Source organism: Panthera pardus, unplaced genomic scaffold, assembly GCF_024362965.1.
Source record: "Panthera pardus isolate Hobbes unplaced genomic scaffold, ASM2436296v1 HiC_scaffold_13, whole genome shotgun sequence".
NCBI classification, from domain to species: Eukaryota; Metazoa; Chordata; class Mammalia; order Carnivora; family Felidae; genus Panthera; species Panthera pardus.
In genome coordinates, this window is record NW_026526688.1 from 149,469 (window position 1) to 174,160 (window position 24,692).

Consider the following 24,692-nt stretch of genomic DNA (forward strand, 5'->3'; position numbering starts at 1 on the left):
ACTTAAAAAATTAATAGCAGACTAAGCAGACCCTGAGCTCACACTGTCCCATGTTTTCAACTGCATAACATCCACATCCAAGTCCATGAACCAGAGAACGATCCAAAGACTGGCAGAACAAACTCCACACCTAAATAGAAGCTGCATCAGAAAGGTGGAGTCTGGCTGCCTGCAGAAGGGGCAGAAAAAGTGAGCCCTCACACCAGGGAAGACTAATCTCCATAACATTGGGCATTAAAACCCAGGGGGGCTGAATTCCCTTGAGTTTAGATCCTGGGCTTTGGAGGTCAGCTGACCCAGCACTGGGTGATCCAGGAGGATGAGTGACAGCCAGGTCCCTGCCTGTGTAGAGAGGCAACGTATACATGGCATTTCACACAATGCTTAGGCCACAGGAGACACATGTATTCATGCTGATTCTTGATTCTTGACTCAGCTGGCCTGCCTGGCTCCCACTGACACCACTGACAGCAAGCACAGCCCACAACAGGCACGCATTCAGTGCAGACCTCCGCACTGAAAGGAAAAGTAACCCAGACACAACAGCAGGGAGTGAGCAATACCCATACGATATCCTCCTGAAGGTCCAGGAGGACGCATATCTCCGTCTATAAACGGAGATGTGCACTGCTGAGGACTCCAGGACCTCTTCTTCATAACGGCATTAATTTCAAGATCAGAAGGCACAGCTGACTTTCCTAACACAGAGAAATAGAGCCAGAGAGACAGACAAAATGGACACACAGAGATGTTTATCCACAGTGAAAGACCTAGTCAAAGCCACAGCCAGAGATCTAAGCCAAAGACATATAAGTAACATACCTGATACAGAATTTAAAGCAATGATCATAAGGATACTCACTGGAGTTGTGGAATGAGTAGAAGAGTGAGACCCCTGACAGAGGTAAGATATAACATAGTTACACACTGAGGACACAATAAAGGAGAAACATGCTTGCTGGAATGAACAGAGGGAAGGAAGAAGCAGCCGAACAAACTAGTGACCTCGAAGACTGAGTGATGGAAATTAATCACACTGAACCAAAGAGAGAGAACAGAATTCCGCAACGTGAGACGAGACTAAGGGAACTCAGTAACTACAGGAAAGATAATAGTATTCATATTGTAGGAGTCCCAGAAGGAAGAGAAAATGGGGAAGAAAATTTATTTGAGGAAACAATAGCTGAAAACTTCCCTAATTGGGGGAGGAAAACAAACATCCACATCCAGGAGACTAGAGAACTCCCATCAAAATCAGGCCAACACACAAACCTATTGTAAGGAAACTTACAAATTAGGGTGAGAGTAAAGAAAAACTCATAAAAGCAGCAAAACAGTCCTTAACTTAGAAGGGAAGACCCATGAGGCTAGCTACATATTTCTGAAAAGAAACTTGGCAAGCCAGAGTGACATCACATATTCAAAGTGCTGAATGGAAAAATCAGCAGCCAAGAATACTCTATTCAGCAAGGCTATCTTTCAGGATGAAGGAGACACAGACTTTCACAAAGAAAAACTAAAGGAGTTTGTACCACTAAACCAGTCCTGCAAGAAATATTAAGAGGGATTCTTTGAGTGGAAATGAGAGACCAACAGTGACAGTATAGAGGTAGAAGACAAGTTCAAGTAAAAAATGAACATTTCTGGAAAAAATCAGTTAAAATACTCAGAGAAATGGGTCTGAAATATAATAACATCTGCCAAAAACCTAGGGAGGAGAAAGTAATGGGTTCAAAGGTAAATGACCATCAACTTAATACAAACTGCTAAATGCAGAAGAGGTTATATAAACACCTAACAGTAGCCATATCCTAAAACCAGTCATAACTATGCTAAGAATAAAGAAATCAAAATGTATCACTAAAGAAAATAAGCAATACATGAAACAAAGGCAAGAAAGGATCAGAGAAAATCATTAGAAACCACAACAAAACAGGCAATAAAATGGCAATACATATATACATAGCAATCAATTTTGAAGGGAAATGGAGTGAATGCTCCAGTCTAGAGAGGTAGGGTCTAAGAATGGATGACAAAACAAAACAGATTCTGATGCCTACAAGTGACCCACTTTACACCTCAAGAATGATAGGATAGAGAAACATCACACAAATGAATGTCAAAAGAAAGCTGGGGTGGCAATATTTGTATCAGAAAAAATACACTCAAAAAAGTACATAACAAGAGACAAAGGAGGACAGTATATAACAGTAAATGGTACAATCCCAAAAGAAGATATAACAACTGTAAATATATCCCACAATTAAATGGGATTTATTCCCAAGCTACAAAGGTGGTTCAATATTCGCAAATCAAACAATATGATACAATACATCAACAGGAGAAAGGATAAGAACCAGATGATCAGGAAATCCGGGTGGCTGATCCTTTAACAGTCTGAAATCAGCTCAGGTCATAACTTCATGATTCCTGAGTTCAAGTCCTGCGTCAGACTCTGTGCTGAAAGCTCAGATCCAAGAGCCTCCTTCGAATTCTATGTCTCCCTCTCTCTCTGCCCCTCCCTGCTCACACTCTCTCTCAAAATTAGTAAACGTTAGGGGCGCCTGGGTGGCGCAGTCGGTTAAGCGTCCGACTTCAGCCAGGTCACGATCTCATGGTCCGTGAGTTCGAGCCCCGCGTCAGGCTCTGAGCCCCACGTCAGGCGCTGGGCTGATGGCTCGGAGCCTGGAGCCTGTTTCCGATTCTGTGTCTCCCTCTCTCTCTGCCCCTCCCCCGTTCATGCTCTGTCTCTCTCTGTCCCAAAAATAAATAAAAAACGTTGGAAAAAAAAAATTTAAAAAAAAAAATTAGTAAACGTTAAAAGAAAAGAAGCATACAGTCATTTCAATACATGCAGAAAGGAACATTTGACAAAGTACAACATCCGTTCATGCATGTAACCCCCTAAAGTAGGTTTACAGGAAACATACATTAACATCATAAAGGTTATCTATGAAAACCCTGCAGTTATAATCAACCTTAATGGGGAAAATCTGAGAGCTTTTCCTGTAAGGTCAGGAAGAAGACAAGGATGTTTATTCATACCACTTTTATTTTATTTTTTTTTTTAATTTTTTATTTTATTTTTGGGACAGAGAGAGACAGAGCATGAACGGGGGAGGGGCAGAGAGAGAGGGAGACACAGAATCAGAAACAGGCTCCAGGCTCCAAGCCATCAGCCCAGAGCCTGACGCGGGGCTCGAACTCACGGACCGCGAGATCGTGACCTGGCTGAAGTCGGACGCTTAACCGACTGCGCCACCCAGGCGCCCCTCATACCACTTTTAGTAAACAAATTACTGGAAGTCCTAGCCACAGCCAGCAGACAAACAAAATGAAACTATTTGCAGATTACATGACACTATATATAGAAAACCCTAAAGAGTCCACCCAATAACTGCTAGAACTGATAAATGAATTCAGCAATGTCACAGGATGCAAAATCATTGTACAGAAATCTGTTGCATTTGTAGACCATACAGAAGCAGTAGAAAGAGACATTAAGAAAACAGTCCCATTTACAGTCATACAACAAAAATAAGATATCTATAAATCTAACCAAAGTGGTGAGCGACCTATACTCAGAAAAGTATAAAACAGTGATGAAAGAAATTCAAGATGACACAAAGAAATGGAAGGACATTCCATACTCACGGATCAGAAGTACAAATATAGTGAAAATGTCTATACTTCCCAAAGCAATTGACAGAATTAGTGCAATTTCCATCAAATTACCGACAGCAGTTTTCACAGAACGACAACAGTCCTAAAATTTGTATGGAACCAAAAAAGACCCCAATCTTCAGAGTAAACAATCTTTATGTGAAGTGATAATTATGGATGGCACTATGCCTCTGGATCTTCTGCTCCAAAACACAAAAAATCTGGCTTAAGCATTTGAACAAACGTTAGACATATCCCAACCAAGGATCATTCTACAAAATACATTCTACAAACGTACCCTCAAAACTTTGCACCTTATGAAAAATATGGAAAAATCTAAAAATTGTCATGGCCAAGTGGAGCCTAAGGAGACAGGATGACTGTAATGTGCCAGCTGGGATGAGTCTGGGCTAGGAGAGGTTAAAACCGAAGCAATCTGAATACAAATATAAACTTCACTTCATACTACCATATCTCTTTGATACATTGATTGTGATCATGTACCAACCATTATGACATCAATAGTGAGAAAACAGTCTGATGTATGTGGATACTCAGTATTATGCTCCCAATTTTTTTTGGTAACTAGAAACCCATCATGAAAGAATAGATTATTAGTAATCATGGTTTTTCTACACATAAGATTACATAACCAGTTCCAGTATTAGTTACTAGTGATGTACATGTACCTATTCTTGTTCTTACTATTGTTTAATTTAAATAATAGCATTCATGGTACAGAAAACTGAATGCATGATAAACACTTCATAGAAACATCTACTTTACATATTTTAAGATAATAACGTATGTATATACCACTCTATTATGTGGTATGTAAATGTTTTTCTGATCTTGAACGAGCATGTCATTGAATGGCTTTCCATAAAGGTGGTTATGCTAGATAATGAATGATACTCAGATTTTACAGGATGTACGTCACATCATGCCTGAACATCGTCAAAAATAAAAACATACACGCGGCCAGATGAAGCATTGTGACTGGCTCACTTATTGTAAAGAACCCTTGCTTTACTATTTTCACGTATATTTTTAGCAGGAATACAAGAGAATCAAATATTTCCAAATCGAAGAGATATTCAAAGACTGGAAGAATGATAGGGAGTTCAAAGGGTTTCAGAAGGATAAGATGTGACCATGAAGGGGGAGTCACAGGCAAGCAGCTTTCTCTGGTCCACACTGACATGTTTGCATGAGGATATGTGACTTGCCAAAGGGTAAGTCCCAGAAGTACAAGAGGGAAAGACAACGCTTTAGGGCGGGGTGACTTGGAAAGGGTGCTTCTGTGCCTAAGTGATGGGTCAGCAACCTGGCTGGGGGTCCCTGCGTCAAAGACTTCAAAAGGTCAGCAGTAACCCATACTCACAAAGATCTTAGTAACATAGATCAAAGTAAATTAGAGCCACAAAGATCTTAGAGCCACAGAGTCGATCTTTACCTATGATTAGAAGATGGTCACAGTTTCACAGGATATGATCTTTGGGCCGGCAGTAGATGCCTAAAATATTATTTAGGGCTATACATTTAATGAAAAAAATGTATGTGTAAAAATTTGGGTTTGGAATGTTAAGAAAAATCACAGGCCCATCATGGAGTTACTTACGGTAAGGCCACATGTCACTAAACCTAATTTCATTCCTGCAGGAATGTAACCTTTAACCAGTCAGCAAAGAATTTCCTAGTCAGTGCTGGAAATTTAACTGATAGATCCCTGCCGTTCCCCTCAGAGAGGCAGTCTTGCCTAAATAAGGTATTCCATGCCACTATTTTTTTTTTTAAGTTTATTCAAGTTAGAGACAGGGAGCACATGCAAAAGAGGGGCAAGACAACAGGGAAAGAGAGAATCCCACAACCAAGAGGTCATGATCTGAGCCAGGATCAAGAGTCAGACACTTAACTAAGCCATCCAGGCACCCTGAGAATGTGGAGTTTCAAAGGTTAGCAGTCTTGGCTGGGATACAGCCATGAGGGCACTGGCCTACTCCTGAAGAGAAAGCGCAAACAACTTGCAGGCAGATGGCATTGAAACAGTGATCTGTACAACACCTGGTGCACACACTGGGGGAGATTATACACTCATCGTGGAGAGCATCCCTGTGAAGCAGTGTTCACAATGAGGGGACAAAGAGCTAGGACAGAGGAGCTGCGTGGCGCCATTACCCTGCTCTGCACACCCCCCCCCCCCGGGAAAAAAAAACCACAGAGCCATCTGCTGGAACCAAGGCAATCCCCACACTGGGTGCCTAAGCTGCTTACGACAACCCCAACTTCCTGTGTTCTGGCGAGACTGGCCTTCAAGGTCATTCAATCTTGCTTCAGTCCCAATGGAGCTGGCCCCTTCCCCAGAAGACCAGGGGAAGCCCATGACCATACCACCTCTCTTGACCAGACAGTTATGCAGGGCTTCACTTCTAGTGGCAATCATTTCAAGTCTCACTTAACAAGCAGATCGGAGCAGACCTAGAAAAGTCTCACAACATTCTGGCCAAGGACCATACATTGCTCATACAACTGGCTTGAAGGATAGTGCAGCCAGAACACAAAACAGTGCATGCAACACACACCACAGACACTCCGTGATGTGCCAGGCCCTGGACACTAGATGATCTCCTCTTCATAAAGCCATTCATCCCAGAGGCAGGTAACATAATGAGCTTTGGTAACAGAGAAGGTAAATACTCAACCAAAATGCCAAGATAAGAGGAATGCATCCCAATGAAAGAACAAGATAAGGTCATGGCCAGAGACATGGAAGGAACATTTCCAAACTCATTCTATGAGGCCGGCATGGCCTTGAGTCCAAACTGGACAAAGACCCCACCGGAGAGGAAAACTACAGACCAATTTCCCTGATGAACCTGGATGCGAAAATTCTCAACAAAAAGTAGCAAACCGGATCCAACAATACATAAAAAGGATTATTCAGGACAATGAGGTGGATTTTATTCCTGGAATGCACAATAGATTCAATATCTGCAAATCAACTGATGTGATACATCACATTGATAAAAGAAAGGATAACAACCACATGATCCTCTCAATAGATGCAGAATAAACGTTTGACAAATGCAGCAGCATTCTTTCTTGGTGAAAAAAAAAAAACCTCATGAAAGGAGGGATAGAAGTATCATTCCTCAACATGAGAATATCCAGATATGAAAGTCCCACAGCTAATATCATCTTCAGTGGTGAAAAACTGAGCTTTCCCCCTAAGGTCAGGAACACGACGGGGATGTCCACTCTCAGCACTGTTATTCACCATACTGTTGGAAGTCTTAGCCTCAGCAATTAGACATCAAAAAGAATACAAAGTGTCCAAGTTGGCTAGGAGGAATCAATATTTCCCTGCTCACAGTCACAATACTCTCCGTGGAAAATCTGAATGACTCCACCAAAAAACTTCTAGGATTGATACAGGAATTCAGGAAAGTATCAGAATATACAATCAATATGCAGAAGTTGATTGCATTTCTATACACCAGTAATGAATCAACAGAGAAATCAAGGAATTGATGTCATTTACAACTGCACTGAAAACCATAAAATACCCAGGGATAAACCCAACCAAAGAGGGAAAAGATCAGTACAGTTAAAACAATACAGGGTCTCCTGGGTGGCTCAGTCGGTTAAGTGCCGTCTTCGGTTCTGGGCATGATCCTGCATTTGTGGGATTGAGTCCCTTGACGGGCTCTGTGCTGACAGCTCAGAGCCTGGAGCCTGCCTCAGAGTCTGTGTCTCCCTCTCTCTCTCTCTCTGCCCTCCCCCCCCCCGCCCCCCACCGCTCATGCGCTCTCACTTGCTTGCTCACTCTCTCAAACATAAATAAACATTAAAAAATTAAAAGAACAAACCATACAGCGTCTATAAAAGAAGTTGAAGAAGACACAAAGAAATGAAAAAAAATCCCATGTACATGGATTAGAAGAACAAATATTGTTAAAATGTCAATACTATCCAAAGCAATCGACAAATTCCATGTAATTCCTATCAAAATAACACCAGCATTTTTCACAGAGCTAGAGACAACAATCCTAAAATTGTATGGAACCAGAAAAGATCCCAAAGAGCCAAAGTAATGTTGAAAAAGAAAAACAAGGATGGAGACATTACAACTCTGGACTTTATGGTGCATTAGAAAGCCGCAATCATCAAGACAGTATGGTACGGGCACAAGAACAGACACATAGATCAAAGGACCAGAATATGGAACCCAGAAATGGAGCCTCAAACATATGGCTGAATAATCTTTCACAAAGCAGGAAAGAATATCCAAAGGAAAAAGAAGAGTCTCTTCAGCAAATGGTACTGGGAAACCTGGACAGTGACAAGTATGAACCTGGACTATGTTCTTAAACTTCTCTCTCTCTCTCTCTCTCTCTCTCTCTCTCTCTCTCTCTCACACACACACACACACACACACACACACACACACACACACCTCAAAATGGATGAAACATCTAAATGTAAGACAGGAAACCATCAAAATCCTAGAGGAGAAAACAGGCAACCTACCTCTTTGATCCTGACCGCAACAACTTCTTGCTTGTCATTTCTCCAGAAGCAAGGGCAATAAAACCAAAATAAACTATTGGGACCTCAAGATAAAAAGCTTCTGCACAGCAGAGGACACAATCAGGAAAACTAAAAGGAAACTTAATGGAATGGGAGAAGATATTTACAGGTGACATATCAGATAAAGGGTTAGTATCCAAAATCTATCAAGAACTTATCACACTCAACACCCAAAAACCAAATAATCCAGAGAAGAAATGGGCAAAAGACATGAAGAGACACTTTAACAGGACATCCAGATTGGTCACACGTGAAAAGATGCTCAACCTCATTCCTCATAAGTGAAATATACATCAAAACCACAATGAGATATCCCCTCACGCCGATCAGAATAGCTAAAATTAACATCTCAGGAAACGACAGATGTTGGCAAGGATGCAAAGGGAAAGCTTTTGCAATGGTGGTGGGAATGCAAAATGGTGTAGCCACTCTGGAAAATAGTATGGAGATTCGCTACAAAAACCAAAAATAGAACTGCACTAGGACCCAGCAATTGCACTACTAGGTTTTTACACAAAGGATACATTAATGCTGACTCCAAGTGGCACATGCACTCTAATGTTTATAGCAGCATTATCAACAATAGCTACATTATGCAAAGAGGCCAAATGACCATTGACAGATGAATGGATAAAGAAGATGTATATTCATACAATGGAATATTACATGGTGATCAAAAGGAGTGAAATCTTGCTATTTTCAACAACGTGGAGTGAACTGGACTTTATTATGATAAGCAAAATATGTCAGAGAAAGACACATCATATTAAATTCCACAGATGAGAAAATTCATAACACTGAAGAACGTAGTGAAAGGAAAGCAAAAATAAGATACAAACAGAGATGGAGTCAAATGATAAGACACCGTTAAATAGAGGGAAGAAGCTCAGGGTTCCTGGAGAGTTACTGAATAGGGGTATGGGCTAAATGGGTGATGGGCATTAGAGACAGCACTTAGGATGAGTACTGGATATATTTTGTAATTGACGGATCACTAAATTCTAATCCTGAAACTATTCCACTATAAGGTAACTAACTTGGGCTTAAATTTTAAAAAAGAAAAAAATATTAAAAATAAGTAAAGAAATATACTACCAGTCAAAAGTAAAGAATATATAAATCGGGCTCTTTTAGTGGAAATGAAAGACCAAAATTGTTACAGACAGAAAGGATCAGAGAAAACATCAAGATACAATGGTAAAACAACTAGTAGGGCACTAAATATATACCTATCAATACTTACTCTAATGTAAATCGATAAATGCTCCAATCAAAAGACATTGGATAGGGAGACAGAATGGACACAAAAAAAAAAAAGGAAAAGAAAAGAAAAAGAAAAGAAACAAACAAACAAAAAAAAAAAAACAAGGCCTATCTAGGTGCTGTCTACAAAGCCTTATTTGGACTTAAGTCACCTGCAGATTTAAATTGAGGGAATGAAAAAACATTTATCATGCCAATAATATCAAAAGAAACCCAGTACCCATACTTATATCGGGCAAAAAAACTTTAAAATTGAGACTGTAGTTTGGTACCCTTTAGGTCAATACCTAGTAGAAAATTGCATGCACCCAATATTTATAGCGGCTTTATCAACAGTAGCTAAATTATGGAGAAAGCCCAAGTATCCAACAAGTGATGAAGGTATAAAGAAGTTGTGGGGTCTGTGTATGTGTGTGTCTGTGTATTCATGTATACGCGTGTGTGTGTGTGTACGTGTATATATTCATTCATACATACATACATACATACATACATACATACGTATATACAATCAAATATGTCTCAGCTTCAAAAAGAATGAAATCCTGTCATTTGCAACGATGTGGATGGATCTAGAATGTGTTATGCTAAGTGAAATATGTCAATCAGAGAAAGACAAATATATCATTTCACTCATGTGTAATTGAAGAAACAAATCAGATGAAAACATGGGAAGGGGGCAGGAAAAGAGAAGAGTGGTAACAAACCACATGTGTCTCTTAATGATAGAGAAAAAAAAGTGAAGATTCATGGAGGGAGATGGGTCAGCTCTGGGCTAGATGGGGGACCTGTATTAAGAAGAGCACTTGTTGTGATGAGCACTGGGTGTTGTATGTAAGGGATGAATCACTGAATTCTACTCACGAATCCGAGAATGCACTGTATGTCAACTAAGACTTAAATTTAAAAAATAAATAAAGCTGTAACAAGAGATGAAGACGAACACTATCTCATACTAAAGGGGACAACCAAACAAGAAGATCCAATGATTGTAAATTTTGATGCCCCCAACATGCAACCAGCAAGTATATAAAACATTTAACAACAACAATAAAAGAACTCATTTATAATAATATAACGATATTAGAGGACTTTAACACATAACTCACATCGATGGACAGAACCTGTAAACAGAAAACCAACAAGGAAACAATGGCTTTGAATGACACACTGGACCAGATGGGTTTAACAGATATATTCAGAACACTCCATACTAAAATGACAGAATACACATTCTTTTCAAGTGCACATGGGGCATTCTCCATAATTGATCACATTCTAGGTCACAAATCAGGCCTCAATAGGTACCCAAAGGCAGAGATCAGACCAAGCATTTTTTCTGACCACGAAGCTAAGAAACTTGAAGTTAACCACGTGTGCGCACGCACACACACACACACACACACACACACACACACACACACTAAGGGGGAAAGGCCACAATTAAAGGGAGGTTAAATAACATGCTACCAAATGAATGGGTCAAACAGGAAATCAATGAGAAAATACACCGAAACTAATGAAAATGAAAATACACTGGTAAAAATATTTGGAATGCGGCAGAAGCAGTCTATGATGGAAGTATATAGCAGTACAAGCCTACCATAAAGAGCAAGAAAAATCCCAAACAATCCTAACTTATAACTAAAGGAATGAGAACAGCCGAAGGAAGGAAATAATAGAGATTAAGGCAGAAATAAGGAATATAGAAACCAAAAAGACACTAGAGCAAATCAATGAAACCAGGGGCTGGTTCCTTGAAAACAGTAATCAACATGAAAACCTCCTAGGCATACTTTTCACAAAGAAGAAGGAAAGGACTCAAATAAAATCACAAATAACACAGGAGAAATAACAGTCAACACCACAAAAATACAGTTAGAAGATAATATTATGAAAATCTATATGCAACAAATTGGACACTCTGAGAAAAATGGAACAATTCCTAGAAACACACAAACTACCAAAACTGAAACGGAAAGATACATAAAATCTGAAAACAGAAAGAAATCAAATCAGTAATAAAAAATTTCCCCCCAACACAAGAGTTCAGGGCCAGATGGCTTCACTAATGAATTCCACCATCCATTTAAGGAAGAGATAATATGTATTCTTCTCGAATTATTACAAAAAATAAAAAAAGAAGGAAAACTTACAAATTCATCTTATGAGGCCATCATTACCTTGATACCAAAACCAGTTAAAGCCTCCACTAAAAATGAAAACTGCCGGGGCTCCTGTGTGGCTCGGTGGGTTTGGTGTCCAAATCTTAATTTTGGATTAGGACATTATCTTGCAGCGCATGGATTCGAGTCCCACGTTGGACCCTGTGCTGACAGTGTGGAGCATGGCCAGGATTCTCCCTCTCCCTGTCTCTCTGCCCCTCCCTCACTTTTATGTACCCTATGTCTCTAAGTAAATAAATACTTTAAATATGTTTTTAAAAATTTAAATAAAACTACAGACCAATATCCCGATGAATATGTATGCATAAATTCACATCAAGATACCTTCAAATTAAAGTCAATAATACATTAATAGAATCATTTACCATAATCAAGTGGGATATATTCCCGGACTGCAAGGGTGGTTCCACATTCACAGATCAATCAACATGATGCACCACAGTAATAGAAGAAAGGATAAGAACAATATGATGCTTTCAAGACATGCAGGAAAACGATTTGACAAAATGTCACGTCCATTCACGATAAAACCCCCTAGCAAGTATATTGGTACTCAACCTACCTGCACATAATAAAGGCCATCTATGAAAAACCCACAGCTCATCTCATCCTCAATGGGGAAAAATTGAAATTTTTCTTCCAAGGTCAGGGACAAGACAGGGATGATCCCTCTCACCACTGTTATTCCACATAGTACTGTAAGTTATAGCCACAGCAATCAGACAACAAAAAGAAATAAGAAGCATCCAAACTGGCAAGGAAGAAATAGAACTTTCACTATTTGGAAATGACATGATGCTCTCTATAGAAAACATGAAAGATTCCCCTCAAAATTGTTAGAATTGATACATGAATTCAACAAATCAAAATATACAGAAATCAATGTACATAAATCTATTGCATTTCTGTAGACAAATAATGAATTAACAGAAAGAGAAAGTAAGGGGTCAATCCCATTGACAGGTGCACCAAATACCCCAAGATACCTGGAATAAACCTAACCAAAGAGGTAAAAGATCTGTACTCTAAAGGCTTTGAAACACTGATGAAAGAAATGGAAGAGGACGCAAAGAAAAGGAAATACATTTCATGTTCCCGGATAGGAAGAACAAAATACTGTTAAAAGGTCTACACTCCACAAAACAATCTACACATGTAATGAAATCCCTATCACACAAACAAAACATTTGTCACAGAACTAGAACAAATAGTCCCAAAATATGTATGGAGTGACAAAGACCCCAAACAGCCAAAAGAAATTGAAGACCAAAACTAAAGCTGGAGACATCACGCTTCTAGACTTTAGGTTATATTACAAAGCTGTACTGAACAGAACAGTATGGTACTGGCAACCAACAACAACAACAAAAACATAGACGCAGAGACCAATAGAATGGAAACCCAGGCATGAACTCATACATATATGGTCAATTAATTCTCAACAAAGCAGGAAAGGATATCCAATGGGTAAAAAAAGATACTCTTGGGACACATGTGTGTCTCCACAGCGTGTGACTGTGGATTCAGCTCCAACCATGATCTCAGGGCAGTGCAGAGCATGCGTGGGATTCTCTCTCTCCATTTCTCTCTGACCCTCTTCTGCATGTTCTCCCTCTCTCTCTCTCTCTCTCAAAAATAAATACATAAACTTAAAAAAAGTCTCCTCAACATGTGGTTTTGGAAAAACTAGACAGCAACCTGCAAAACAAAACAAAAACACAAACGGACCACTTTCTTACAACATACACAAAAATAAATCCAACATGAATAAAGAACTATGTGTGAAACCTGAAACCATAAAAATCCCAGAGGATACCTAACACAGGCAGTATCTTATTTGACATTGGCTGTACAAACATCTTTGTAGATATATCTCCTGAGGTAAGGGAAACACAAGCAAAAATAATGGGACTTCATAAAAATAAAAAGCTTCTGTCACAAAGGAAATAATCAACAAAACTAAAACACCTACAGAATAATATTTGTAAACGACATCTGATAAAGGTTTACTGTCCAAAATATATAAAGTTATACAGCACCCAAAAAATGAGAAATCCAATTAAAAATGGGCAGATGACATGAATGGACATTTTCCCAAGGTGACATAAACATAGCCAAGAGACACATGAAAAGATGCTCAGCATTACTCGTCTTCAGGGAAATACAATTCAAAAGTACAATGAGATAACACGTCACATCTGTGAAAATGACTAAAATCAATGAATGATGAGACAGCAGGTGTTGGCAAGGATGTGGGGAAAGAGGAACCCTCTTGCATTGTGGGAAGGAATGCAAACTGGTGCAGCCACTCTGGAAAACAACATGGAGATTCGTCAAAAAAAAAATGGAAATAGAACTATGTTACGATCCAGCAATTTCACTACGAGGTATTTACAGAAAGAATACAAAAATAATTCTTCAAAGGGATACATGCACCATGAGTTTACAGCAGCATTTTCTACAAAAGCCAAATTACGGAAACTGACCAAGCATCCATCAACTGATGAATAAACTGAGATGTAGTATATGGAATGTAATATTATTTAGCCATAAAAACATGAAATCTTGTCATTTTCCACGAGGTGGATGGAGAGAATGTTATGCTGGGTGAAATAAGCCTGTCAGAGAAACACAAATACCAGATGATTTCACTAACACATGGAAATGAAACAAAACAAAGTGGGGGGGGGGAGGAGACAGTGACAAACACTCTTAACTAGAAAACAAACTGAGGGGTTCCACAATGAGGTGGGGGAATGGATGAAACAGCTTCTGGGGATTACGAAGTGCACCTGGGATGAGCACCAGGTGACGCATGGAAGTGTTGCTCTACATTGTACACCTGAAACTAATATTACACTGTATGTTTACTAAGTGCAATTTAAAGTAATAGATATCAGAAGGTTAAGACACCTACCTACGGGGTTTTCTGTAGTTTTCAATCACTTCATTAGGTTGGAAAAATAACCATAAATTTTTTAAAAAAGCATGTATGTTGTGGGGGACAGTTTGTGCCCTTACCTCGGTCACTGGTTCCAGCAGGACTCGGAAAGTGGGTCACAGCTCATTCTTCTAGAAGGTCCTGAGACAAACATTTCGTGTATTCAAGTCCTAACGGAATGCAGCTCCCGTTCTTCTGAATTTCTGTCAGGGTTTCTTCCCGGAAACAAGCCTGAATCTGGAACAAACCATCGACTGTATCTATGAGGTGATGTCGTGGAACCCTGCAATCCACAAGTCCTTTAGTAAAATACGACTTGTTCAAATACTGTCCAGGAAGTTGAGGAATGAAACACGGGAACAACCCAGAAAATGCAAGGGCCTATGCTGTTTTGCAACCATCATGCCCAGGAAAGCCACCCAGCGCCCCCTCCTCAGCACTCAGTACAACAAGGCAGCTTCTCTCTGGCGACTCAGGAGATGCCAAGTTGCTGCAAAGTTCCCAAGGTCTCCCCTGGGACGGGCGGCAGAACCCGCTGGAAACACAGCTCTGCTCTCTGTCCTGAGACAGTGGTAGAGGCCCTGTGTCCTCTGGGAGCAGCAGCAGCCCTTCCTGCTCTGAAGTGCCCTGGGTCAGAAAAGCTGATGGTGCGCCCTCTGCTGGCCATCACTGCCTAGGCAGAGGAGGCCGCCCCTCCGGGTCTGTGGTGCTTGAGCTCTCTCTGCTGGCTACCATGGGAATTCCTGCAAAGTTGAAGGCCTTGGTCGCTCAGCTGAGGGACTGAAGGTGCTCTGGGCAACTCTGCCTGTTCTCCACAATGGGAAGGGTCTTAGTGACAGGGCCTGGGACACAAAGAAACCTTTTCCTTCTCCTTTTTTTTGAGTGAAGAATGAAACAGAATTTATTAACATAATGACATCATTTGTAATGTTTTAAGCAATGTCCACAGAAAAATAGACGGCCAATTTACACATGCTGAGCAAGTAATTGTGTTTACCACCAGAGTATTTAGGTTAGATAAAGAATTGACACCTTTGAGAGAGAGATAACTGCTTCCAGCTATGGAACGAATGAGTCCTAGGGATACAAGAGATAGCCAATTGAATAGAGTTAATCCTGTAATAATACTGTTGCATGCTTTCACTTGTGCTGAAGGACAACATAATTTATAGACATATGGAATGACTACAATGTATGCCTAAAACTAATACAACAAATGTGTGAAGAATATTTCAATGAAAAGTTGACATCCTTTTACATTTAAAAATAAAACTCTAAGAAGAGGGAAAGAAGGAAATTATAATGATAAAAGGTATAATCCAATGAAAGATACAACAATTGTAAACATACATGTGCTCAACCTGAGAGAATCCAATACACAAAACACTGAAATCCTAAAGTAAAGAATTGATACTCATGCATACATAGAAGGGCACTTTAACACTGCAAAGACATCAAGGGAGATATCATTCCACCAGAAAATATACATTTGTACATTTTCTAATAACAGCATGCACATGGGTTCCAGAATTGATGAAGAAATACTCGACATGGAACGTGGAATATCACCATGTCATTTCCAAAGCGAGACGGCAGCTTCACGAGAGGATTCCTGAAGCCTACAGTAAGGGTGGCACATACATATGTCTAGCCTTGGAACCCATAGAATAATCTTGACCGGCACACACCCTTGTGACTCCACTCAGCCCTTTGGGGATACACCTGCTCTGCTCTGGGGTAACAACCCGGAGCCTCCAGGGAGCTAACCCTAAACCTAATGGTAACCCTAACCAGAATACTCACCCTACACCTAACCCTATATATCACACTAACTTTACAACAGATCCATGTCGGAACATGTGCCCTCATTTCAGCCTTCCATGGAATTCAAAACACTGATGTTGCTTCGACCCTGGCGACTTTCCTGGACCGAACCATAAACCTCTGACAACATCACGTGGCTGGGGTCCAGAAGCAGTAAAGGGTCACTCGGAATGGAACGTGGAACCTCACCATATCATTTCCCAGGCCCGGCTGCAGCTGCCCGAGAGGATTCCTGAGGCTTACCCTACAGGGGGCCATATATTTGTGTGAAATTGGAAGCCAAAGACTGGTCTTGATTGGCACCCTCCCTGTACCCTCTACTCAGACCTTCGGGGAGACCACTGCACAACTGTGGGTTCAACGCCTGGAGAATCCTGGGACCTAACCCTAAGCCTAATGCAACCCCTAAACGGAAAGCTCCACCGAAGTCTAAGTCGACCTCGAACCCTGACCCTATACTTGAGACCCACCATCACATAGGCCCTCACTTCAGACCTCAAGGGAGATCATGAGTCTCGGGTCGCATCGGTCCTGGTGACGTCCCTGGAACGAAACCTAAACCTACCTAACGCTCTCTCACCATGGGGACCCAATACTACAGTCTGACAACACCATGCAACCGGGGTCCAGAAGCGGTGCAGGCTAACTCGGCATGGAACCTGGAACCTCAACATGTCATTTCCCAACCCGGCTACAACAGCCCGAGAGGATTCCTGAGGCCTCCCAGAACATCGCACAGAGAGGTTGTGGCCTTGGAAGCCAAAGTGATCCTGACCGGCACCCAACCTTCTGCCCTAAACTCAGACCTCCGTGGAGACAACTGGCTTCTGAGGGTTTGGCACCTGGAGACACCAGGGACCTAACGCTAACCCTAACCCCACTCCAAAAGGGGACTCTCCAACGAAAATAAAGGGGACCTAGAACCATACCCTACACTTGAGAAGCCCCATATAATGGGCCCTCACTTCAGCCCTCGAGGGAGATCACAAGACCAGAGTCGCTTCAGCCCTGGCGGCGTCCCTGGACCGAATCCAAACACTAGCTAAGGCTCTCTCCCCTTAGGGACCCAAAACCAAAGTCTGACAACACCACACGCCTGTGATCCACAAGCGGTTCAGGCTCATTCGGCATGGAACTTGGAAGCTCACTCTGTCATTTCCCAGGTCCGGCTGCACGGGCCACAGAGGATTCCTGTGGCATCCACGACCAGGGGCCCATGGACGTGTCTCGCCTTGGCAACCAAAGACTGATACTGACCGGCACGCTCACTTGTGCCCACAACTCAGCCCTTCGGGGAGACCACTGTCCTACTGTGGGTTCAGCGCCTGGAGTCTCCTGGGACCTAAACCTAACCCTACCCAAAACCAGGACCCTCCTCCGAAACCTAAGTCAGCCTCGAACCGTAACCCTACACTTGAGCCGCCCCGTTGCATGGGCCCTCACTTCAGGCCTCGAGGGAGAATACGAGACCGGAGTCGTTTAGACCCTGGCGACGTCCTGGAAAGAAACCTAACCCTAGCTAAGGCACTCTCCCCATGGGGACCCAATACCAAAATCTGACAAACCACTTGCCTGGGGTCCAGAAACGGTGGAGGCTCAATCGGCATGGAACCTGGAAGCTGTCCATGTCATTTCCCAGGCCCGGCTACACAGCTGCCCAAGAGGATTCCTGAGGCCTCACCGACAAGGGGCCCATCGACATGTGTGGCCTTGGCAGCCAAAGACTGATCCTGACCGGCACTCTCCCTTGTACCCCCAACTCAGCCCTTCGGGGAGACCACTGCCCTGCTGTGGGTTCAGCGCCTGGAGCCTCCTGGGACCTAACCCTATCCCTAACCATACCCTTAAACGTGACCCTCCACGGAAACCTAGGACTGCCTCGAACCGAACCCTGCACTTCAGCCACCTTGACGCATGGGACCTCACTTCAGTCCTCGAGGGAGATCACCAGACTGGAGTCGCCTAGGCCCTGGAGACCTCCCTGGACCAAACCCTAACCCTACCAAAGGCTCTCTCCCCCTGGGGACCCAATTGCAACGTCTGACAACACCACGCGCTTGGGGTCCAGAAGCGGTGCAGGCTCATTTGGTATGAAACGTACAAGCTCAACCCAGGCAGGGCTACATCTACCCGATAGGATTCCAGAGGCCTTCTCGAACAGGGGCCCATCGACGTGTCTGGCCTTGGCAGCCAAAGACTGATACTGAACGTCACTGTCCCTTGTGTCCTCACCTCACTCCCTCGGGGTGACCACTTCCTTGCTGTGGGTTCGGCAACTAGAGCCTCCTGGGACCTAACCCTAACCCTAACCATACCCCTAACCGGGACCTTCCACCGAAACCTAAGCCTGCCTCGAACCCTAAACCTGCACTTGAGCCGCCTTGTCGCATGGGCCCTCACTTCAGCCCTCAAGGGAGATCACAGGACCGGAGTTGCTTCGGCCCTGGTGACGTCCCTGGAACGATCCCTAAACTTAGCTAAGGCTCTCTCCCCATGGGGACCCAATTCCACCGTCTGACAACAGCACGTGCCAGGGCAAGAAGCGGTGCAAGCTCACTCAGCATGGAACCTGGAAGCTCAACATGTTTCCCAGGCCGGTTTGCATCTGCCAGAGAGGATTCCAGAGACCCTCTCGACCAGTGACACATCGACGTGTGTGGCCTTGGCATCCAAAGAATGATCCTGGCCGTCAATGTCCCTTGTGCCCTCATCTCAGCCCTTCGGGGAGACCACAGCCCTGATGTGGGTTCGGCGCCTGGAGCCTCCTAGGTCCTAAACCTAACCCTAATCCTAGCCCAAACCGGGACCCTCCACAAAACTTAAGCCTGCCTCAAAACCTAATCCTGGACTTGAGCCGACTTGTCGCATGGGCCCTCAGTTCCACCCTCGAGGGAGATCACGAGACCGGACTCGCTTCGGTCCTGGCGACCTCCCTGGACCAAACCCTAACCTTAGCTAAGGTTCTCTCCCCATGGAGACCCAATTCCAATCTCTGACAACACCAAACGCCTGGAGTCCAGAAGCGGTGCAGGCTCAGTCGGCATGGAACCTGGAAGCTCAAAATGTCGTTTCCTGGTACGGGCTGCATTTGCCCCAGAGGATTCCAGAGGCCTTCTCAACCAGGGGCCATCGACTTTGTGGCCTTGGTAACCAAAGACTGATCCTGACCGTTACCGTCCCTTGTGCCCTCAACTCAGCCCTGCAGGGAGACCACTGCCCTGCTGTGGGTTCGGCACCGGGAGCCACCTGGGACCTAACCCTAACCCTACCATACACTTATCTGTGTCCCTCCAATGAAACCTAATCCTGCCTCGAAACCTAACCCTGCACTTGAGCTACCTTGTCGCATGGGCCCTCACTTCAGCCCTCCAGGGAGATCAGGAGACCGGAGTTGCTTCGACCCTGGCGAAGTCCCTGGACCGAACCCTAACCCTAGCTAAGGCTCTCTCCCCAAGGGGACTCAATTCCACCGTCTAACAGCAGCATGCGCCGAGGGTCCAGAAGCGGTGCAGGCTCACTAAGCATAGAAATGGAAGCTCAACATGTCGTTTCCCAGGCCGGTCTGCAGCTGACCGAAAGGATTCGGAGGTGTCCTCGACCAGGGTCCCATCGACTTGTGTGGCCTTGGCAGCCAACACTGATCCTGACCGTCACCATCCCTTGTGCCTTCAACTCAGACCTTCGGGGAGACCACTGCCCTGCTGTGGATTCGGCGCTTGGAGAATCTTGGGACCTAACCTTTACCCTAACCCTACCCCTAATTGGGAAACTAGACCGAAACATAAGCCTGCCTCGAACCATAACCTTGCACTTGAGCATCCTTGTCTCATGTGTGCTCACCTCAGCCCTGGAGGGAGATCATGAGACCAGAGTCGCTTCGGCCCTGGCGACATCCCTGGAACAAAGTGTAACCGTAGCTAAGGCTCCTTCCCCCTTGGGACCCAATTCTAGCGTCTGTCAACAGCATGCGCCTGGGGTCCAGAAGTGTTGCAGACTCACACGGCATAGAACATGGTAGGTCACCATGTCGTTTCCCAGGCCGGTCTGCAGCTGACTGAGAGGATTCGGACGCGTCCTCGACCAGGGGCCCATCGACATGTGTGGCCTTGGCAGCCAAAGACTGATCCTGAACGTCACCGTCCCTTGTGCCCTCAACTCATCCCTTTGGGGAGACCACTGCCCTGCTGTGAATTAGGCGCCTGGAGAATCCTGGGTCCTAACTTAACACTACACTACCCCAAACCGGGAAACTCCACCAAAACCTAAGCCTGCCTCGAAACCTCACCCTGCACTTGAGTCGCCTTGTCGCATGGGCCGTCACTTAAGCCCTTGAGGGACATCACGAGACTGGGGTCGCGTCGGCCCTGGTGACGTCCTTGTACCAAAACCTAACACTAGCTAAGTCTCTCTCCCAATAGGGCCCCAATTCCACTGACTGACAACAGCACACGCCTGGGTACCAGAAGCGGTTCAGGCTTACTCAGTATGGAACCTGGAGCTCAGAATGTCGTTTGCCAGGTGGGGTTGCAATGGCCCGAGAGGGTTCTGGAGACTTCCTCAACGAGGGGCTCATTGACGTGTGTGGTCTTGGCAGCCAAAGGCTGATCCTGACCGTCAAGGTCTCTTGTGCCCTCAACTCAGCCCTTCGGGGAGACCACTGCCCTGCTGTGTGTTCGGCGCCTGGAGCCTCCTAGGACCTTACCCTAATCCGACCCCTATCTGGGAAGTTCCACCGAAACCTGTGTGCCTCAAACCATAAACATGCACTTGATCCTCCTTGTAGCATGGGCCCTCACTTCAGCCATCGAGGGAGATCACGAGACTGGAGTTGCTTTGGCCCTGGTGACGTCCCTGGACCAAAACCCAAACCTAGCTAAGGCACTCTGCAAATTGGGACCCAATTCCACCATCCGACAACACCACGTGCCTGGGGTCCAGAAGCGGTACAGGCTCACAAGGCATTGAACCTGTTCTCAGCATGTCGTTTCCCAGGCCGGGCTGCAGATGCCTCAGAGGATTCAGAGGCATCCTTGACCAGGGACCCATTGACGTGTGTGGCGTTGGCAGCCAAAGATTTATCCTGACCGTCAGCGTCCCTTGTGTCCTCAACTCAGCCCTTCAGGGAGACCACTGCCCTGGTATGGGTTCGGCGCCTGGAGCCCTCTGGGACCTAACCCTAACCCTAACCATACCCCTAACCGGGACCCTCCAACGCAACCTAAGCCTGCCTCGAACCCTAACCCTGCACGTGAGCTGCCTTGTCGCATGGGCCCTCACTTCAGCCCTCGAGGGAGATCACGACCGGAGTCGCTTCGGCCCTGGTGACGTCCCTGGAGCAAACCCTAACCCTAGCTAAGGCTCTCTCCCCATGGGGAACCAAATCCACCGTCTGAACAACACCACGCACCTAGGGTCCAGAAGCGGTGCAGGCTCACTTGTCATGGAACATAGAAGCTCAAGATGTCGTTTCCCAGGCCGGTCTGCAGCTGACCGAGAGGATTCGGAGGCATCCTTGACCAGGGGCCCTTGACGTGTGTGGCCTCGGCAGCCAAAGACGGATCCTGACCAGCACCGTCCCTTGTACCCTCAACTTAGCCCTTCGGGGAGACCACTGCCCTGGTAGGGTTCGGCACCTGGAGCCTTCTAGGACCTACCCTAACCCTAACCGTACCCCTAACCGGGACCCTACACCTAAACCTAAGCCTGTCTCGAACGTAACCCTGCACTTGAGCCGCCTTGTGGCATGGGCGCTCACTTCAGCCCTCGAGGGAGATCACGAGACCAGAGTCACTTCGGCTCTGGCGACATCCCTCGACCAAAGCCTAACCGTAGCTAAGGCTCTTTCCCCCTTGGGACCCAATTGCAACATCTGTCAACACCATGGGCCTGGGGTCCAGAAGCGGTGCAGGCTCACTCGTCATGGAACCTGGAAGCTCATCATGTCGTTTCCCAGGCCAGGCTGTAGCTGCCCAAGAGGATTCCGAGGCCTCCTTGACCAAGGGCCCAATCACGTGTGTGGCCCTGGCAGCCAAAGACTGATCTTGACCGTCACCGTCCCTTGTGTGCTCAACTCAGGACTGCGGGGAGACCACTGCCCTGCTGTGGATTTGGTGCCTGGAGCCTCCAGTGACCTAACCCTATACCTAACCCTGCCCTGAACCGGGCCCCTCGACCGAAACCTAAGCCTGCCTCGAACCCTAACCCTGCGCTTGAGCCGCCTTGCTGCATGGGCCCTCACTTCAGCCCTCGAGGGAGATCACGAGACTGGAGTCGCTTCGGCCCTGGCGACATCCCTGGACCAAACCCTAAGCCTAGCTAAGGCTCCCTCCCTATGGGGACACAATTCCCACGTCTGAGAACACCAGGCGCCTGGTGTCCAGAAGCGGTGCAGGCCTACTCCGCATGGTAACTGGAAGCTCACAGGATAGTTTCCCAGGCCCGGCTGCAGCTGCCTGAGAGGATTCCAGGGCCTTTGGACCAGGGTCCCAGACACGTGTGAGGCCTTGGCAGCCAAAGACGGATCGTGACCGGCAGACTCCCTTGTGCCCTCAACTCAGCCCTTCGGGGAGACCACTGCCCTGCTGTGGGTTCGGCGCCTGGAGCCTCCTGAGACCTAACCCGAACCCTAACCGTACCCCGAACCGGGACCCTCCACCGAAACCTAAGCCTGCCTCGAAACCTCACCCTGCACTTGAGTCGCCTTGTCGCATGGGCCGTCACTTAAGCCCTTGAGGGACATCACGAGACTGGGGTCGCGTCGGCCCTGGTGACGTCCTTGTACCAAAACCTAACACTAGCTAAGTCTCTCTCCCAATAGGGCCCCAATTCCACTGACTGACAACAGCACACGCCTGGGTACCAGAAGCGGTTCAGGCTTACTCAGTATGGAACCTGGAGCTCAGAATGTCGTTTGCCAGGTGGGGTTGCAATGGCCCGAGAGGGTTCTGGAGACTTCCTCAACGAGGGGCTCATTGACGTGTGTGGTCTTGGCAGCCAAAGGCTGATCCTGACCGTCAAGGTCTCTTGTGCCCTCAACTCAGCCCTTCGGGGAGACCACTGCCCTGCTGTGTGTTCGGCGCCTGGAGCCTCCTAGGACCTTACCCTAATCCGACCCCTATCTGGGAAGTTCCACCGAAACCTGTGTGCCTCAAACCATAAACATGCACTTGATCCTCCTTGTAGCATGGGCCCTCACTTCAGCCATCGAGGGAGATCACGAGACTGGAGTTGCTTTGGCCCTGGTGACGTCCCTGGACCAAAACCCAAACCTAGCTAAGGCACTCTGCAAATTGGGACCCAATTCCACCATCCGACAACACCATGCGCCTGGGGTCCAGAAGAGGTGCAGAATGACTCGGCGTGGAACCTGGAAGCTCACCATGTTATTTCCCAGGCCCGGCTGCAGCTGCCCGGGAGGATTCCGGAGGCCTCCTCGACCAGGGGCCAATAGAGGTGTGTGGCCTTGGCAGCCAAAGACGGAACCTGACCGGCACCGTCCTTTGTGCCCTCAACTCAGTCCTTCGGGGAGACCACTGCCCTGCTATGGGTTCGGTGCCTGGAGCCTCCTGGGACCTAACGCTAACCCTAACCCTACCCCGAACCGGGACCCTCCACCAAAACTTAAGCCTGCCTCGAACCCTAACCCTGCACTTGAGCCGCCTTGATGCATGGGCCCTCACTTCAGCCCTTGAGGGAGATCACGACAACCGAGTCGCTTCGGCCCTGGCGACGTCCCTGGACCGAACCGTAACCCTGGCTAATGCTCTCTCGCCAAGGGGACCCAATTGCAACGTCTGACAACACCAGGCGCCTGGAGTCCAGAAGCGGTTGAGGCTGACTCGGCATGGAACCTAGAAGCTAACCATGTCATTTCCCAATCCCGGCTGCACTGCCCAATAGGACCCGGAGGCCTACTCGACCAGGGGCCCAATCATTTGTGTGGCCTTGGCAGTCAAAGAGGGAACCTGACCAGCACCGTCCCTTGTGCCCTCATCTCAGCCCTTCGGGGAGACCACTGCCCTGCTGTGGGTTCCGTGTCTGGAGCCTCCTGGGACCTAACCCTAACCCTACCCCGAACCGGGACCCTCCACCAAAACCTAAGCCTGCCTCGAACCCTAACCCTGCACTTGAGCCGCCTTTGTGTATGGGCCCTCACTTCATCCGTCGAGGAAGATCACGAGACCGGAGTTGCTTCGGCCCTGGCGACGTCCCTGGACCAAACCCTA

At 45.9% G+C, this 24,692-nt stretch overlaps 1 long non-coding RNA gene across 1 annotated transcript in view; it reads right to left on the reverse strand.

Moving 5' to 3' along the window:
* Positions 1–24,692, reverse strand: part of LOC109260859 (uncharacterized) — a 72,946-nt gene that overhangs the window by 576 nt on the left and 47,678 nt on the right. Inside the window, exons 3-4 of the long non-coding RNA XR_008421501.1 lie at positions 14,724–14,880; positions 43–130 (exon numbers count right to left, since the gene is read on the reverse strand). This is a non-coding gene — a long non-coding RNA (uncharacterized LOC109260859). The remainder of the gene's footprint in view (positions 1–42; positions 131–14,723; positions 14,881–24,692) is intronic.